We start from the raw sequence: 19,028 nt of genomic DNA, 5'->3' as shown, positions 1-19,028 counted from the left end.
TACAGTCCATGGGGTTGCAAAGAGTCAAGACACGATTGAGTGACTATCACATACACATACATATATACATATGTGCATGCATGGTAAGTCACTTCAGTCATGTCTGACTCTTTATGACCCTATGGACTATAGCTTCTCTGTCCATGAAATTCTCCAGGTAAGAATATTGGAGTGGGCTGCTATTTCCTTCTCAAGGGTATCTTCCCCATCTAAGGATTGAACATATGTCTCTTAAGTCTTCTACATTAGGAGGCATTTTCTTTACCACTGGCACCACCTGGGAAGCCCCATACACATATGAAAGCAAAATTCTGCTCAGTCGTGTCTGACTCTTTGAAACCCCATGGACTGTAGCTCACCAGGCTCCTCTGTCCATGGGGATTTTCCAGGCAAGAATACTGGAGTGGGTTGCCATACCCTCCTCCAGGGTATTTTCCCAACCCAGGGATTGAACCAAGGTCCCCCGCATTTAGGCAGATTCTCTATCATCTGAGCCACCAGGGAAGCCATATACATGTACAGCCATATTTAATCTGAAGTACATTACATGGTCTTCTAAATAATAGAAAATATTTTTGAAAACAATTTTTTCTTCCCCTACCTACTTCATTTCTCACAATAAGATCCCAGGCTGCTGTAGAAGTTAAGGTATGCTGTAGGCAGTGCTAACTATGGAGAATACAACTATGTAATTGGATCCTAATAGCTGTGGTTCCTCAGAGACTTCATTATGTTGTTCTCATTTTACTCCAGGCAGCAACTGGCAGAGAAGACTTAGGCTCCAAGAGGACCAGATTCCCCTCAGCTATGTTAGTGTTGGAGCCCCTGCAGGGCAACGCAAAGATTTTGCTTGCTGGCCTCCATTTCAAAGACCCCTAGTGCCAGACCAGAAGGCTGCCCCGCCTTGCCAGACCAGAAGGCTGGCCAAAGATCCAGAACCAGCAAATAGGCCTTTTTCATGGGAAGACTGGCGGTTTGTCTCAGCGGGTAATCTGTGCAGAGCCCTGGGGTTGATAGTCTCTCTCTCTGATTGTACCGGAATTGCAACCATCCCCACTCAGGCCTCCAGAGCCGGGTTATCATTAAATCAAACTTGGTTCTGCTTGCCCACAGTCAGTAAAGTCAGCTACTGACACCAGAGTGTTGTGAAGGAAAATCCAGCTTTTTTATTGTAGGAGGCCAAGAAAGGAGTCCAAGGCAGCTAGTGCTTCAAAAACCTGAACTCCCCAAAGGCTTTCAGAAGAATGTTTTAAAGATAGGGTGGGGTGGGGGGGGGCGGGGGGCGGGGTCGCGGGGCCAGGGGTGGGGGTTTGTGAGACGTGGGATTGAAATGAAGCAGGATCCTATGGTCTTTGTGTCCTGTGTCCTCCACCTGTGTTTTGTTTGTGAAAAAAACTTTCGCAATGTATAAGTTTAATCAGAGAAATGAGAAAATAGAGAAGCAGAGACAAAAGCTGTCAGTCGGGACAAAACAATAATAGTAAGCAAAGTCAGGGACTTTTAGTTCCTCCTCAAGAGCTCTAGAGGCTTCCCTGGTGGCTCAGACAGTAAAGAATCTGCCGATAATGCAGGAGACCTGGGTTTGATCCCAGGGTCAGGAAGACCCCCTGGAGATGGGAATAGCTACCAACTCCAGTATTTTTCTCCAGTATTTTTGCCTGGAGAATTCCATGGACAGAGGAGCCTGGTAGGCCATAGTCCTTTGCAGGGGTTGCAAAGAGTCAGACACTACTGAGTGACTAACACTTTTACTTTCTTCACTTCAAGGACTATAGATAGTATTCTGAACCATATCCTGTGAACTGTCTTGTAGATACTGAACCCTCACCAGACAGAAGAAGTTAACTACATGATGACCAGACTGTAGCCATGACCTAAACTGCCACAATTCTGAGAACTGGCCTCAAGGAAATGGGAACAAACCAACCCTGGAAGTAAAGATTAATTGCAATCATTTGCACTTAAAACAATCAAGATGAAGCTAGTCAGACCACTGATAACTAGTTTCAAGATGACTGTCAGAGCTGACTCTGTTTGGAGCTCCCTCCCTCTTCCTATAAAAGCTCTTACCCACTTGTAGTGGGTGTCAGCCTTTGGACAGGAATCCACCCTTCCCCTGGTTGCCTGCATCCAAAATAAAGCAAACTTTCCTTTCCACCAACCTTGCCTTTTTATTGGGTTTGGTATTGCAAGAAGCTGGATCCCACTTTCAGTTATAGAATCAGCTCATGGACATACTTCTGATAGGTTGGTGGGGAGATAATTAATTCCATCTGGTCTGGGTAACTTCTTCCACCTGGTGGTGGTTTTAGTCTGCCAAACAGCTCAAAAGCCATGGCTCAGAGCTTGCTTGTTTTCCTTTTTGAGTTTTCTCCCTTCTCTGGTTAAATTTATTCTTAGACTAGTGTTTTTCTACAGGCAAAAGGCAAGTGGAGGGCCATGCTCAGTTATAAGTGGGGCTGCAAAACAGAGGAAGCAAACTGGAGAACAAGCCCCCTCCCCAGGCCCCAAGATCCTGCTGCCCACAGCAGAGGGCAAGCATGAAGATGGCACCTGCTGAGGAAAAAGAAACAAAAAGCCCTAATGTTAAAAGAGAAAGAGATGCCACCAGAACATGAAGATGGGCCTGCCTGCGCGTTGGAAGAAAGCAAAGGAAGGGCTTATAGATGGGGTCTCAGGAAAAAGGTAAAAGAAAGAAGATGGAGCCCGGGTGACAGCCAGGCTGGGAGAGAGACCCAGAGATGGTGCCCAACTGGTGGCAGGCTTCCTCAGAGGCCTGCTCCTCAGGCTGAAGCTCCAGGACAAGCAGACCAGCCTCCCCCAACATGAAGTCTGGACACCCAGCAACCAATTGTTTCACACAGGACCCTGGAGCAGGTAAGGCCCAGCACCAGGCCTAGAAGAGCCATTTCTCAGGTCACTACAGCCTCTGGGTCTCGGGTATGCAAGCTCCATTGGTTTTCAAAGCTAAACATTTGGGAGACTTGTCTCTCAGGGGAAGGTCTTAAAAGCTGGGGTGACTGCTGTGGGTATTCTTTGCTCCTCAGGGAGAAGCTTGGGGTATTTCATTCCCTCCCGAATGCGGATCACCGGCCAAGGTGGGGGTTGTACTTTGTGGTGAGATTGTTCCAGCCTTTCCTATCCACTCTAATGTGGGCCTTTCCTCCTCCCTCTGGTTGTAGAGATTGCTTAGTGGTTGCTTTTAGAGTTTTTTCAGAGGAAGTTGTTCCATATGTAGCTGCAGATTTGATGTTTCCACGAGAGGAGGAGAGCCCAAGAACCTCTTATGTCACCATCTTGAACTGGCTAAAAACTTAAAAAAAAAAATTTAAGCATTACTCTGGTTGCTCTGTGGAGCCTATATTGCAGGTGGCCATTTTGGAACAGCAAGCACAAGCAAGCTGAAACATTGGAGTTTGGATGAGAAACATTTATTAGTCGAGGAGGCGCCAACCTGGAAGACAGGAAAGTTAGACTTGTCTCAAATCCATCTTGCTGGCTGGCCAGGAGATAAGAAGTTTAACAGCAAAGAGGGAGAGGGGAGGACATTCTATGGGATTCTCGTTTTGTGATAAAATCTTAGCTGTGGGCTTTTTGGCATCACTGTATGATTTTGCTTGTCTCGGGTGGCTGTGATTATTCTATATGTTCCTGTAAAACAAGCTCAGTGGTCAATGTCTGGTGATCCTTTACCTTTCCTCTAGGAGGCATTTATGATTTGTTTAGGGCTTAGATGATGGTCCAGGCGGAGAAGGCAATGGCACCCCACTCCAGTACTCTTGCCTGGAAAATCCCATGGACGGAGGAGCCTGGTAGGCTGCAGTCCATGGGGTCACAAAGAGTCGGACACGACTAAAGCAACTTGGCGGCAGCAGCAGATGGTCCAGGAGTTTCAGTTCTCAGTTGACCCTTCCAGTGTCATTCATTTCTAAGTCTGCTTGGGGCCAGCTGTTTAAAGTCACAGGACATTATCTCAACAATTTGGGGTCATAAATCAAGGTATTGGTTTAAGCTAGTGATCATGAAAAAGGTTATGCTGGGCTTTCATTTCCTTTGTTTCTGAATTCTCTCACTTCCCTAATTAATAAGTGCTTGAATTGGCTCTTTGGAACCAGGGAATGTGTAGGAGACTAACTTCTTTTTCTACAAATAACAAACAGGGACACGGAAAGTCTTTAGTGTCTGCTGGGTCCTGCTTGGTTTCAGAGCCAAGTCAGTGCAGGGAAACCAGTTAGGAAAGATAACTTTAGCTTGAACTGGAAGATGGAAAGAAATGGATCAATATGCAAGCATTTGAGATATGTACTTGGGAGTATTTACTCACAAATTGGATATAAGGACAGTGAGAGTAGGAGGAATGAACATTCTCCTCTAGATTTTTGTCTTGAGCATCTGAGGGTTTGGTAATGCAATCTGCTGAGATTGGAAGCATTAGAGGAAGATGGGGAGCTTTTCCTGGCTTGGCCTTATTCCCCTTTAAAATGTTTTATGATAATCTTTGCTTTCCCTTTACATCCTCTATTAGAAACTGAAATTTCATTTTGATGTGTTATTATTTGATTAATAACCTTCTCCTTCAATAGACCACAAGCTTTATTTTATTTTCCTGGCTTAGAACATGGAACATGGTAGGCTGGTTATAATGGTTGAGTGGATAAATGTGTGTTGCCATTGAGACGTGAACTACTTGAGAATTTTGAGTGCCAACTTTTTGTTGGACATAGATGTGTCTGGAGGTAGGAAAAGAATTGATTGCAGATACTCACCTTCAAGATGATGAAATCACCAGTGGAGTGTAGAGTGAAATTAGAAGAAAGTCAAAGAAAAGAGGAAGCACAGGTAAACTAAGAAAAACTGAATAAAGGATCTTACCTAACAGTGGAAAACGGTTAGCCTAACACCTGGAAACCAAAATAATAGCTTTTCATGCACAAACACCAGGTAATCACAGGTGATCACAATCTTCTACTTTAGTTGTCCCAACCAAAGTTTCCTTTAAAGTTTTTAATTTGCCTTTCTCTGAAATACAAACACAGAAAGAAATGGGCTGTTCAGTAAATGCATGGAGAACTTCAGGACTTAACCGTATGCAATCTAAAAAAAAAAATAATAATAATAATAAATAAAAATTTATGAACAAAATTAAACTACATTCCCTGCTGAAACTGAAGGTAACACAAATCCACATATGTATCAGCCATCTGTGGAAATCTTTCCAGAAAATTTCCTCTGAAGGACTACACTATTCATATAGCCAAGTGAGTCCTGGTTGCCTCCTGAAGTTCCTGTAAAACTGTAGTGAATCCAAAAGTAAGATAAGCTTGGGCTAGTTAATTGTAACATGTTCTACATGAAGTAATAATGTCATGACAAACACTTTCTGTGACTGAAAAGCTTATTGATAAACAGTCAAATAATTACCTGCCTCTTCTTTATCTATGGGAGAGAAAAACCAAGATAGATTTTCTAGTTAGAGCACGGACTATGCTTAGGGTGGAGGTGGTTGCACTGGGTACCACAGCGGTTTGATTCCACAGACCCTTTATTTTGTTTCTATTACTACTACCGCTAAGAATGACAGAGGTTCTGACAAGGGTAGCTCTTTGTCTGAAGTGCTAAAGGACTCTGCTAATCATTATCGCACTTAACACTCACAACAAAAATGTAAGTTGACACAATTGTTTTCCTGTCATTCTTATGATGAAGTAGAGGATTTGAGAAATTAGGTGAATTATCCAAAATTGTGTAACTAATGAGTGACAGAGATGAAACTGAGATCTCTTGTGTGATTAGTCTATGAATCATCAGATGGTCATTTTGTTTTCTTTCTTTGTGGAATGGTCAACATAAGTCTATTAAAATATCATACAGAGGACTAGATCCAGAATTCAAAACTTCACCAAAGCACATTTTTTTAAATGTTATTGAATTATAGTTGATTTACAATGTTAATTTCTGCTGTACAACACCGTGACTCAGTTTTATATATATATATTCTTTTTCATGTTCTTTTTCATTCTGATTTATCACCGGATATTGAGTATAGCTCTGTGCTATATATTAGGTCCTTGTTGTTGATCCATCCTATATATACTAGTTTGTATCTGCTAATCCCAAATTCCCAAGCCTTCTTTCCCCCACCTCTCTTCCCCCTTGGCAACCACAAGTCTGTTCTCTATAAAGCATAGCTTTTGTGTGCATGTGATAGGTATGTTTAATAGGTGGAATGGGATGATTATTTCACAATATAATGTATATCAAACATCACATTAGATACTTGCACACATTATATGATATGCATACAATTTTTATTTAGCATTTTACCTCAGGAACAGTGAGGGGGGGAAAAGTATAGAATATCTTTTTTTTTTTTTTTTTTGTCCTTCTATCTGATTTATTTCACTTAGCACAATGCACCCAAGGAACATCCATGTTGCCACAAGCAGACATTCTCTCTTACTTTCTGTAGTATTCACTCTTTAAGATTTGTTTTCTAAATTGTCATTTTTTAAACTATTACTCTCAGCCTTTATTATTTAACTTTTAATTGACATATAATTGCTTTACAATGTTGTAGTCATTTCTGCTGTACAGTAATGTGAATCGGCTATAGGTATACATGTATGCTCTCCCTCTTGGGTCTCCCTTCCACCTTCCCATCCCACCCCTCCAGGTTATCGCAGAGCACCAAGCTGACCTACCTGTGCTGTACACTGGCTTCCCACTTTAGTCTGTCTTACACAAGCATAGACAGTTCTTGAGGCCCAGTCTAAAATAACCAGCTGAGCTTCCCCACGCAGCTGTAACAGAGTAGTCATCCATCCACCAGCTCTAGTTTGTCTAAGGTAAGCACCAGAGATCTCCTTAATGCTGCTTTTGTGAATCTTTAAAATCCTATTATTGGTTTCTGAAGGCATTCATTCATCACCCTCTCATGATAAATCTCCAACAAGGCTTTTGGTTCTCTTTTCACTTTCAGATTCCCTCATCCTCCATAAATTTCTTGGTGAAGTCACAATTAATCTTGAGTAGCACATTAACCTTGCTCATATCAAAGTAACCCTGCAAGTTTTGCAGTTTTACATGTGATTAGAGACAGGTACTCACATACTGAGAGTCTCCATTTACCACAGGCAGGAGGGTAACAATGAGGTTTCTGCTCTCTGCTCTCATTTATCTCTGTTTCCTGGCCAGGCTTGGATATCTGCAAGGCTCTGCTTGTCCCTTGGCTTTTAGATAACTCTGCTGATCTGTCAGCACTTTCCTCTCATCTCCACTTACCAACTGATAAAAGTCCCGTTGCGTCATTCCATTTTTGTAAGTGCCATTGCTTGACATATTAGTTTGAATTAAAAATTTAAGCCCTCAAACTATATGAAAAATGTAAACCTTTCATTTAATTGATTAAAAGAAAAAAAAAACCAAAACACTCTGCTTAACATCCGAATGGTCAGATTCCCCTTCAGAGAGCATCGTCTTTTTGCATTCAGAAATTGAGCTAATAATTCATAATCACTCTGCCTCCAAAGATAAGAAGATTGATTAACTCATCAAGGTTCCACCAGATATAATCCCTTCAAACTGTATAATTATCCAGTTGCAGTCTTCAGTAAGCAGGGGCCGTCATGCTCAGGTTCAGAGGAAAAGCTTTATAAGTAGTATTAGTATGATTAGAAGGTGACATGAGCCCTGTTATCATCCACATGTGGTATTTCCCTTGCTCATCTGCCATGGAATTTGAAGTTCCCACCATTCTGCAACATTTCAGGTTATGGTATTAGAAGCACACTGAAAATATAGTTAAGTCTCCTGAGAAGGGTCACCTTTTAAGTCATTAATGGCCATTAACATCAAATTGAGATTTAGTTTGCGTCATCTTAATGACTCAAGTAGGATAAGCACAAAATAATAGGACAGTGATGAACTTTGAGGGGACAGGATGTCAGGGAAGCTGTCCATCAGGCAGTTTTATCTCTGCAGGGCAGGTTTGACTTGGGGGCACCATGGTGGAATGTGCGGGAGAGGCAGAGTCAAGGATGAGGTTTTACAACATATAGGAGCCAGAGGTGAAGGAATACTTATAAAGGTTGAAGTGGGCTGAGATAGAGAATCTGCAAAGACACTGAGGTGTGTATGTCTATCTTACAATTTTGTCAAGAGATTCAAACTTACTTTAAAGTGGAGAATTTTAATTCAATACTTCCCCTCTTACAGTTATGATCAGATCACAGCAAGGATCACAGTAGAAATATTGCTGTACCTAATGAAACTGGCCCGGCAATAGAAGTTTCTCAGAGAAGTTGCTAACTGATGCTCTAGATTGGATGAAACCAGAATGATGCACATTCATCATATGGGAAGTTTTTCATATTCTTTTGTGGAGTGTGGCTTTGAGAACATCCTTTAGATTCAGTTAATTAGCCTCATAAAATATAGGTTAGATGAAAGGAAAGGAGTATAGTATGCAGAATTTACAATGTGGAGAAGAACTTTTTAAATAGAACATTGAACATTTGAAAATTAAATAATTAAACAGAATAATCAGGGAGGAAAAGGAAGGATAGCTGATCCGTGTATAATATCAACAGCAGCAGATTAACCATCTCAAACTGATTATTAGCTCATAAAAGGACAACCAGTAAAAAAAAGGTCAAAATGGACAAATATAGAAACATAAAACAGAAAGATGAGTTTTGAAAATTAGCAAAAAGGTGAAAGCTATTATTATGAAAAAGATAAATCAGTAGAGCAGAGAAAAGATCACTAAGGATGACAGCATCTGGAAAACCAACAGCAACAACAATTTTCTGAAGAACAGGCTGTATGGGCTTCTCTGGAAGCTCAGATGGTAAAGTATTTGCCTGTAATGCAGGAGACCTGAGTTCAATCCCTGGAGAAGATTGAGAGGATCGAGAAGATCCCCTGGAGAAGGGAATGGCTACTCACTCCAGTATTCTGGTCTGGAGAATTCCATGGACAGAGGAGCCTGGCAAGCTATAGTCCATGGGGTTGCAAAGAGTCAGATACAGCTGAAGTGACTAACACTTTCTCTTTTAAGGGCTCCAGAAATCATTGAAGAGAAGAAAGGGACAGAGAACCTGGTGGCCAATAGAAGGCTAAGCAACTTAGGAATAATGCAAGGGAAATCTACATCCACAAAGAACTTCACAAGGAAAAGATAGGGAGATCTGGAATTCTTCATTGTTGAGGAAATCTATTACAACCTCACTATGAAACAATTGTTTGAAAAAGAACAAATGTTTGTAAAAAACAAATGTAAGAACAAGATCTCATATTTACAAAATGGTCGCTGTGAATCTCTTAGATTGTCTTGGGAATTTTCTCTACTTTTGGAGTATAGGAGATATATCTAAAAATGGCAGCTATGGGGAGTTCAGTTCAGTTGCTCAGTCATGTCCGACTCTTTTCAACCCCATGGACTGCAGCATGCCAGACTTCCCTGTCCATCACCAACTCCTGGAGCTTACTCAAACTCATGTTCATCGAGTCAGTGATGCCATCCAACCATTTCATCCTCTGTTGTCCTCTTCTCCTCCCGCCTTCAATCTTTCCTAGTGTCAGGGTCTTTTCCAATGAGTCAGTTCTTCACATTAGGTGGCCAAAGTATTGGAGTTTCAGCTTCAGCATCGGTCCTTCCAATGAATATTCAGGACTGATTTCCTTTAGGATGGACTGGTTGGATCTTGCTGTTCAAGGGACTCTTAAGAGTCTTCTCCAACACCACAGTACAAAAGCATCAATTCTTTGGCACTCAGCTTTCTTTATACTCCAACCCTTACATCCATACATGACTACTGGAAAAACCATAGCTTTGACTAGATGGACCTTTGTTGGCAAAGTAATCTCTGCCTTTTAATAGGCTATTTAGGTTGGTCATAGCATTTCTTTTCCTACTCCATGGGGAGTAGGAGGAGCCTTTTTTATTTTTTAAATTATCTTTAAAGTTGAGCTGCCTAGTGGAGGACCCTGAGAGAGGAAAAGAGACTTGGAAAGAATAAAGTCAGGAAAAAAAAAAAAAAAAAAAAAGAGGGTAGAGGGGAAAAGAGGGAACAGTACACAAAAAAGAGAAGAAAAAAAAAGGAAACAAATCTGAGATTTTATAAGCCTTTTTTGATGTGCCTAGTACCATGGTAGCACTCTTAAAATCTTGAACTCTTTTTATTCTTTCAACAAATATCATACCCATTTTATAGATAATAAAACTGGGGCACAGAATTATTAGGTATCTGTAGTTGAGGGCCATCTTGTGACTTGGTACTTTTCTGAGAAATGGTATTTTTATGAATACATCAAGTTTCACAAGATTTGGGATTCTCTCTCATATATTTGCTGTGAGATTCATTAAAGCAACTATTTATTTATAAGTATTATTAGTATTTAAGTGAATACTATGTGCCAGTTGCTCTTTTAGATGCCTAGGGTATAGAAAAGGATTAAAAAGATACAGATTCCTACTTTTATAGGACATGTATTCCTGTGGGTAGAACTGAGACAAGTCAATATATGTATCTAAGGTGGTTTCATTACTTCTAAAATGAGATGTATAATATTCACAGGACCTGTTACTATACCTGAACTTCACAGTTATAAATTGAGATACACTTTCCAAATACTGTTTCCCCTCTGATTTCCAAGAACCACCCCTGGCATGAAGCATTACTCAATGATATGAAAGAAAAGCACTGAGGAAAACAAGGGAAGCAGTAGAGGAGACCACAGCTTTCATCAGGTGACCACCGTGTAGTGGCTTCTGTTCAGAGACCACCTGGTCATATTTTCGAAAAGCAGAGCAGAATATTGCCAGAGATAGAGATTTTTCAGCTCAGTCTCCAGGAATTCTTTATTGGAAAATATGAAATTTCATCTGAGCAGCTTTCAAAGTGGTTAATTTTATATTTGGATGGGAATGATAAGACTGGTATGGGGTCAGTAAAGTAACAAATAATGGATGACATGGATAGAACTGAAACATTCAGACTCAGATCAGAGTATGTTAATATTAGAATGGATGTTAGAGGTCATTTCCTAGCCTTGGCCTTCTCCAACTTTTAAGATAATATAGTTCTGGAATCACTGGCCAATAAATTAGCAAGTGGGGTTAACATGGAATCAAACCTTAGGCCTAGACTCACCATCCAGCACTCCGGCAATGATGGTTCATTATGTCTAGTGTTGCGTAGGCATTTCTGGCTCATTCAGTTCCCCAAGGTAGTTAAGACTAGTATTTTATTGGTATTTCTCATCTGCAAACATTAGTGAGTCCATGCTTATCTTCCCTCTCATCTAGTGAGCCACTGGTCCTTTGAACAGATTGAAGTAGTCAAATTTGTCAGATTTTCTGAAGTTAAAGACTAGATTTCAGATACACACACACACTCACATATTCATACTATGAAGGTAAAGTGTGACTTCACAACAGAAATGAGGGATGCTTCAATATTATAACCTTGATTTGCCTTACAAGATGCCAAGCAGATATGGACTTAAACTTTGGACAGAATCTAAAACTTGGCTTTGTTTTCACACTCACAGCACTTCTATAAGCTTCACATTGCATGGCCTGAGCCACCCTGTTCACTTAAAATATGCCATGAGTGCTGGTTTGCTCCCCAGTCTCTTGAGTGAGGAGGTTGTGTCTCCTTTGCAGGTTTACTTGGTGGTAAATGCCCCAGTGATATCCCCTAGGGAAATGACCATTTAGAGAGAAGGTGATACAAAGGGACTAAGCAGGTTTGGGCTAATAGATATTTTCATGATTCCAGGTGCCTCATTCTTACTGTATTCCATCTTTTCATCATATGTTCATTATGGATCAGGCAGCAATATCAATGCCACACAATCCAGTTTTAGGGGTAAGATCATTCTGACATCCTTTTAGGGGGCATTGCTTATAAAGGCAGTACTTGGAGCTGATTTTGGTTTAAGAGCCCTTGAACAATTTTGTAATCATAAACTATTTTAAATGTAAAGAAAAAAACAACAACAACCTAATTCAAGATAAAATAACAATTTGGTGACAGCAACACACTCTGTAATGATTCTGCTCCCAAGTCTGCTAGAAGTAAATGGAAGGTTATATCTTCTGACTTGAGAAAGCCTGCTATTTATAGAGCATTTATTTATGTCTGAAGCCCATTTAAATATAAATTGCGATACTTAATGCCTAGTTCTATAACATGTCATTCACAATCCATTAAGTATTTTATTGCATGAATTGTATAAGAAACAGATTTATAGCCCTCCATTATGGCATTAATAAGGGATGATGGAATCTCACTGAAGATGTATTTCCCTTCAGTTTTGATTCAACTTTATTGTTTCAGCATGATGTGAACTAAACTCTTAATGTTTTGTTGTAGGAAGCCTGAAAACAAGTGCTCTCCTAGGCAGAAGGTACAAGAAAAACATTAATATTCCCATTAAACATTATTGTTTTAAAACAAAAGCAGTAAAGTTACTAAAAGCTTGCTTTGGGTTTTGATAATAGGTTATTTTAAATCGTTAGAAATTAAAGTTAACTTTGATCTTATGACCATACAACTGTGACCTTTTCTAGAATGTTTTTCTTTTTAGATGAGAGCCCCAAGTACTTGCTGAATGAAGTAGTTCACTTTTTGTTGTTGTTGCAGGCTAAAGACATCCATTTCACATTTTGATTATATAAATTTTCAAAGAATTTCAAGATAATTTAGCACTTTGGGCTTCTTTTAGCAGGGGGTATGAGGGACAGCTCAGTGGGTATAAAAAAGGAGGCTATACATCTGGAATAATGAGAACACTGCATTCTAAAATCAAACAAGTCAGAGATTTAATGTCAGAAATAAAATAATGCAAAAAGCAGAGGGACCAGAGATCAGCAGGTCGAGGTTTCAGAAATATTTCAGGACTGAATAAAGTGGCACCTGACTCAGAACATACAAAGCATGCACTTGGGAAGAGGCGTAAGACCTGGGATGTGGAGCATAGCCTTGGGATAGCATAGAATGTCAGCTTGCTCTTGCTCAGGATGGGTGGTAGAAGGAACCCTGCTGATAAGCCTGTCAACAAATGAAACAGAAACCTGGAAACACCTTGAGCTTTATGAGTCAAAAAATAATTCTTCTCCAGTAACAAATGTTAAATGCAGCTCTGCATTTAGCACTGAGAATTTTTACGATTCATTTCCTGTTAACATTTTTGAGAACTTTAACTGGCAGTACAAAAGATGCTAGCTGATCCGGGATACGATCTAGTTAGCACCCATACTATTACCTAGGCTGAAATTATATGTAGGGTTTAAAGATTTTGAGGAGTCCATGAAGACTCTGAACAATCTGGTGCAAGCTCTTTCCCAGGAATCATGCAAGGCAATGAAACAGCCCTACCGTTGCCATTGCAACACAGAAGCAGCATACAGGGATTGTAAAACCGTCTGGCTGTTTTCCCTGTGTAGGAGCTGTGAGTGGGAGAGCTCCAAGGGCCAATTTCATGGCCCACATGTGAGGATTTCAATCCACTTAAAATGATTGAGTATCATTCTTAAACTGTGATTTGTAACCACTGGTTAAAGAATTGTCTCCATTCCCCTATATTTGTAAATGATGTGCATTAACTACAGTCTTATTTCTTTAAGTCAATCAGTCAGGCTGACTTATAGTGATAGGCCCACTTATATTTGCTTTGTTCCCTTTATTAATGGAACAATGAATGTCTCTATTACTTTTTTAAATGTCTCATTTCCTTTTGCTATGGGCATTATCAGTTTTACTAGTCATTACTTTTCCTGTTTCTAACTCGGCTCCAAGACATTGATGGTATTTCATTATCAACTTAAAAGTTTGCAATATTTACTTCTGTATATGCAATGCACATTATAAATGATGTACATAATGAGGGAATCATGGAATTTAGCCACGGAAGATTCAGAAATTATCTGTTTGAGATTGAAATCTGTTTTAAATATGAGTACTGCTGCTGCTGCTAAGTCACTTCAGTCGTGTCCAACTCTGTGCGACCCCATAGACGGCAGCCCACCAGGCCCCCCTGTCCCTGGGATTCTCCAGGCAAGAACACTGGAATGGGTTGCCATTTCCTTCTCCAATGCATGAAGGTGAAAAGTGAAAGTGAAGTTGCTCAGTCGTGTCCAACTCTGAGCAACCCCATGGACTGCAGCCTACCAGGCTCCTCCGTCCGTGGGATTTTCCAGGCAAGAGTACTGGAGTAGGGTGCCATCGCCTTCTCTGAAATATGAGTACAAGGAAGCCCAAAGAAGTGAAATAACTTGGCCAGTGTCGTATAGTGAATTAACAGTAATTCTGGGACTAAAATCCAATAACATTACCCTTGTATGAAGTGGAGCTACTATTATCTTCATTCTACAGGTTAGAAAACCAAGACATAGAATAATTCAAGTGGAAGAATAAAGATTAGGACTCAAATGGTCTATCCCTAAGACTTGACCTATTCTAATCTCAAATTCCAACCTCAAAAATCCAGTTTCCTTCTAAAACATTTCATATACTTGCAAGCTCATTATTTAAAATATATCTAGAATCCTTTTCATTTACAAAAAAAACATGGAAAATATTTTTATTACAACCTAAGGGAGATAAGGATGAAATATCCCAATATAGGGGTGAACAAATGAAAGGTAAACAATATATCTAGTTTAGGTAGTGAATCAATGGTAATCCAGAGCAAAACTCTGTTTTATTCTACCCACCACTTAAATGTTAAGAGAAAATAATGAGTTGACCTCTAACAATGGTGCCAACCTCCATCCCATTTTCTGTCTTCTGTTTCCCAAACAAGAGAGTCACTTTTTCCAGTAAGTCATCTGAACTCTCTCTATGTTGCCTACAATGAAGTGAGGGTTAGTATTGTGTTGTCCTAAAAGTTCAGGATTTTCTGTAACATCTATGAAAAAACCCAAATGAACATTTTGGTCAACCCAATATCAAATCACTCGTCTACTCCCAAGATCCTAATTTACAACTGAGCACTTTTGTTGCTCATTGGACCCAGGCCAGAGCCAGTGTTTCTACTGCATCCCCACGGTTTCTAAGACCTATACTTTATTCCCCTACGTTGGCCATGAGATATTCAAATTTTTGAGCCAAGTAGCCACTTGTGCCACAACCATATAACTGGGCATCTGTCAGGGCTCTTGATTCGGGAGGCCTCTTTTTATGTATAGTCTTAGCCTCTTTGTAGACAAGGCATCCCAGGTATTTTTTTCTCTTATTCTAATATTCTGTGGTAAGAGGAGCATAGGATCATGTGTGCTACATGAAGACTGTAGTATTATAAAAATCAATATAAGTGAGTAATATGATCATCATTAGTCTAATAACTTCTAGCACTGAACACCACTCTACAGGAGCAGAGGTGGCCCTATACTAACATCCTGCCTCTTGTTTTCTGATGATGAGGCACTTCATATGCTTTCCAATATCATTATAGCAAGATCCCTTTCGGATATAAAGTACTATAAACTACCTTGTACTAAGGTGAAAATGACTGATAAGCACTTTTTCTTTTTTTAAATATATTACTAAATTTTTATCAAAATTATTTTGGGTGGGGGGAGAATAGTAATGTTAGCAGTTTGCATTTGAGTGTAGAAAGAAATTGAAGGCAAGATGTTTCTAGATTCCTTACTGCTAATTGATGAGAAGTAACTGCTTACTGATAAATAATTCTCCCCTTGAGGAAAGTAACCTCTGCATTGTTTGCCTTTTTTCCTCCCTTCCTGTTATCTTTGTTGAAAGCAAGTGACAGATGGCATGACCTAAGAAAGAATTATTTCTATGCTTATATACTCTCTGTCCTAGATTTATTACCTGGAAGAAGTTTGACCTACACATCGAGGGCTGAGTGAGCCAGTGTTAAGCTCCACTGGTTTGTTCAACCTCATGACTGGGAGAAAAGCAAAAGAGATGCCAACATTTTCACAAAAGTGACGGCACTACAGAGAAGTATCAAGTGTGAGACATGCACAAGTACAAAATACCAGGGATAGAGTAGGGAGGTGTGAAAAAAATACTGGAGCAATAGTAGGCATGAAAGATGTTGGGTGTCATTTTAAAGTTTCCATATGACTCTATGATGATAGCTATTCCTTCATTTGGGAGGATTTCCAAACACTATATATCCATTATCTCCTTGGGTCCTGTCCACAGTCTTCATAGGAATGCAAGGATGATGTCATTAGCTGTTCTGAGAACCAGAGCTCCAGCACTCAGTGGCTTAAATAATTTTCCTATGCTATCAAAACCTCAAGTTGCCACATGAGTAAAATATGGATAATAATAGGAGTACTTGCCTCAAAGTGTAATTATAAAGAATGAAGGAACACATGTAAGACACTTAGTGCATTTTCTGGCCCATAATAAATGCTTCATAAATATTATCTTGTTACCATTAAAACTTGCTTATTAATGGATATTCCAGAGGTGAAATAGTTTCCCTCCAGATACTTCTAATTAATAGTGGAATTAGAACTACGATCTAATCTTTTTTGCCTAAGTTCTCTTTTTCCTTCTCCTGGGAGTTATCCTAGAATGAATAATTTCCTTTCCTACTGTAGCAACCGCTCACTGTCCTGTTTTAACTCAGGATTCCTTCTCCCTTCTTGCTTTTGTCAAGTCAGGGGTTGCTATTTCTCCTCCTAATCAGCCGAGCAATTGCCTATGGAGGTCAGTGGTACTGATAACATCTGCTTCCACAGGGAATCCAGAGGCTATGCATCAGCGTTAGTGCCTCTGTCTCCTCCCGGGCCCCCCTGATGTTACAAGGTGGAGTCACAGGTAAAATAGATTCAGTGTTGCTGGATAAGCAAGGAGTGGTGCAGAGTGTGTGAAGGTCAAAAGGAGTGAAACTGAGATGTGGGGTTTTATCTGTGGCTGACAGACAGGCCTCTGCTATTGGGGAAAGACTCCAAACAAAAATAGGATTACTCCTTCATCCCTTTTTCCTTATAGCTGCCTTCCTTCTTCTTCTTTCTAGTTAATTAAAGTTTTAAAAATAGTTTTAAGCTGAAATGAAGGAAAGGTATAGAGATTTTCTACACACCCCATGCTTCCACACATGCATAACCTTCCCCAGCATCACTTACTAGAACGGCAATTTTTTTTTTCCTTTTTTAACCAAGGATGATGTCAATGATACATCATAATCATCAAAGTCATCAATCATAATTGTCAAAAGTCCGCAGTTTATCTTAGGGTTCACTCTTGGTATTATACATTCTATGGGTTTGGAATACAAAGATATAGTGACACGTCTCAATCATTATTATATCATACAGAGTGTTTTCATTGCCTGAAAAATTCTCTGTGCTCTGCTTATTCATCTCCTTCCCCACTAACTGTCACCCCTGCCAATCACTGATTTCCGTTTTTTTTTTTTTTTTTTTTTTTTTGCTGTCTATAAGTTTGCCTTTTCCAAAATATTATATAGTGGAACTACAGTATATAGCTTTCTCAGATTGGATTCTTTCACTTAGTAATATACATTTAAAGTTTCTCCATGTCTTTACATGGCTTGATAGCTCATTTCTTTTTAGCACTGATTGATATTCCATTGTCTGGATTTACCAGAGTTTATTTATCTGAGGATATCTTGGTTGCTTCTAAGTTCTGGCAATTATGAATAAAGCTGTTGTAAATACTGTATGTGGGCTTCCCTGGTGGTTCAGTGGTAAAGAATCCACCTGCCAATGCAGGAGATGTGGGTTCACTCCCTGGGTCTGGAAGATTCCCTGGAGGAGGAAATGGCAACCCACTCCAGTGTACTTGCCTGGAGAATCCCATGGACAGAGGAGCCTGGCTGGCTATAGTCCACAGGGGGTCACAAGAGCTGGACATGACTTGATGACTAAACAACAACAGCAAGCACTGTGTGTAAATTTGTGAGAACAGAATTTTCAATTCCTTTGGGTAAATACCAAAAGCATTATTGGGAGATCGTGTGTTTAGTTTCATAAGAAATTACCAAAATATTCTTGCCAGGATTTGGTATTATTAGCGTCATGGATTTTGACCATTCTAATATGTGTAGTGGTATCTGATTGTTGTTTTAATTTTTATTTCTCTGACAAATGAAGTGAGCATCTTTTCATGTGCTTGTTGCTATCTGTTTATCTTTGGTGTAGTATCTGGCCCATTTTTTAATCAAGTTGTTAGTTCACTTATCGTTAAGTGTTAAAAGCTCTTTTTATATTTTGGATAACTGTTCTTTCTTAGATGTGCCACTTGAGAATGTTTGTTTTCAGTCTGTGGCTTGTCTTCTAATCTTCTTGATGTAGTCTTTTACAGAGAGAACAGTTTTTAATTTTTGTTAGGTCCATGTTATTAATAATTTCATTCATAGTTATGACTTCAGTGTTGCTTATAAAAAGACATCACCATACCCAAGATCATTTAGATGTTCTCCTATGTTATCTTCTAGTACTTTTATAGTTTTGCATTTTACCTTTAGATCTGTGATTTTGGTCTAATTTTACGAAAAGGGTAAGGTCTGCGTATAGATATATTTTTGGTTGTTTTTATTTTTTGCTTGCGGATGTTCAGTTGTTTTAGTTCTATTTGTTTAAAAGACTCTTTGTTCCATTGTATTGACTTCTCACCTTTGTCAAAGATAACTATATCTATAGGAGTCTATTTCTGAACCCTCTATTCTGTTCCATTGATACATTTGTTTCTTCTTTGCTAATACCACACTGTCTTGATCACAGTGGACTTATATAAATATTGAAGACAGGTTGTGTAAGTTCTCCAACATTGTTCTTCACCTTAAATATCATGTTGACTATAGTGGGCCTTTTACCCCTTCATATAAATTTAGAAACCTTTTGTCAATTTCAATAAAATAACTTGTCAGAATTTTGGTGAAACCTTAACTCAAAAAGTTTGCAGTTTTCTAAGATCAAGTCTTCTGAAATGATAAGGGAAAAGTTGGACAATAAGATATGTAGTACTGACCATGAGTATATTGAGTACTTAAAGAATAAAAGAAATAATGTGTTT

General features: G+C 39.4%; 1 long non-coding RNA gene across 1 annotated transcript in view; it reads left to right on the top strand.

Moving 5' to 3' along the window:
- Positions 1–646: 646 nt before the first annotated feature.
- Positions 647–19,028, top strand: part of LOC123333432 — a 38,311-nt gene continuing 19,929 nt past the window's right edge. Inside the window, exons 1-3 of the long non-coding RNA XR_006550807.1 lie at positions 647–987; positions 1,814–2,247; positions 2,419–2,877. This is a non-coding gene — a long non-coding RNA (uncharacterized LOC123333432). The remainder of the gene's footprint in view (positions 988–1,813; positions 2,248–2,418; positions 2,878–19,028) is intronic.

The sequence above is a fragment of the Bubalus bubalis genome, chromosome 4, assembly GCF_019923935.1.
Source record: "Bubalus bubalis isolate 160015118507 breed Murrah chromosome 4, NDDB_SH_1, whole genome shotgun sequence".
In the NCBI taxonomy this organism is placed as follows: domain Eukaryota; kingdom Metazoa; phylum Chordata; class Mammalia; order Artiodactyla; family Bovidae; genus Bubalus; species Bubalus bubalis.
This window is presented reverse-complemented; position numbering and strand designations above follow the sequence as displayed.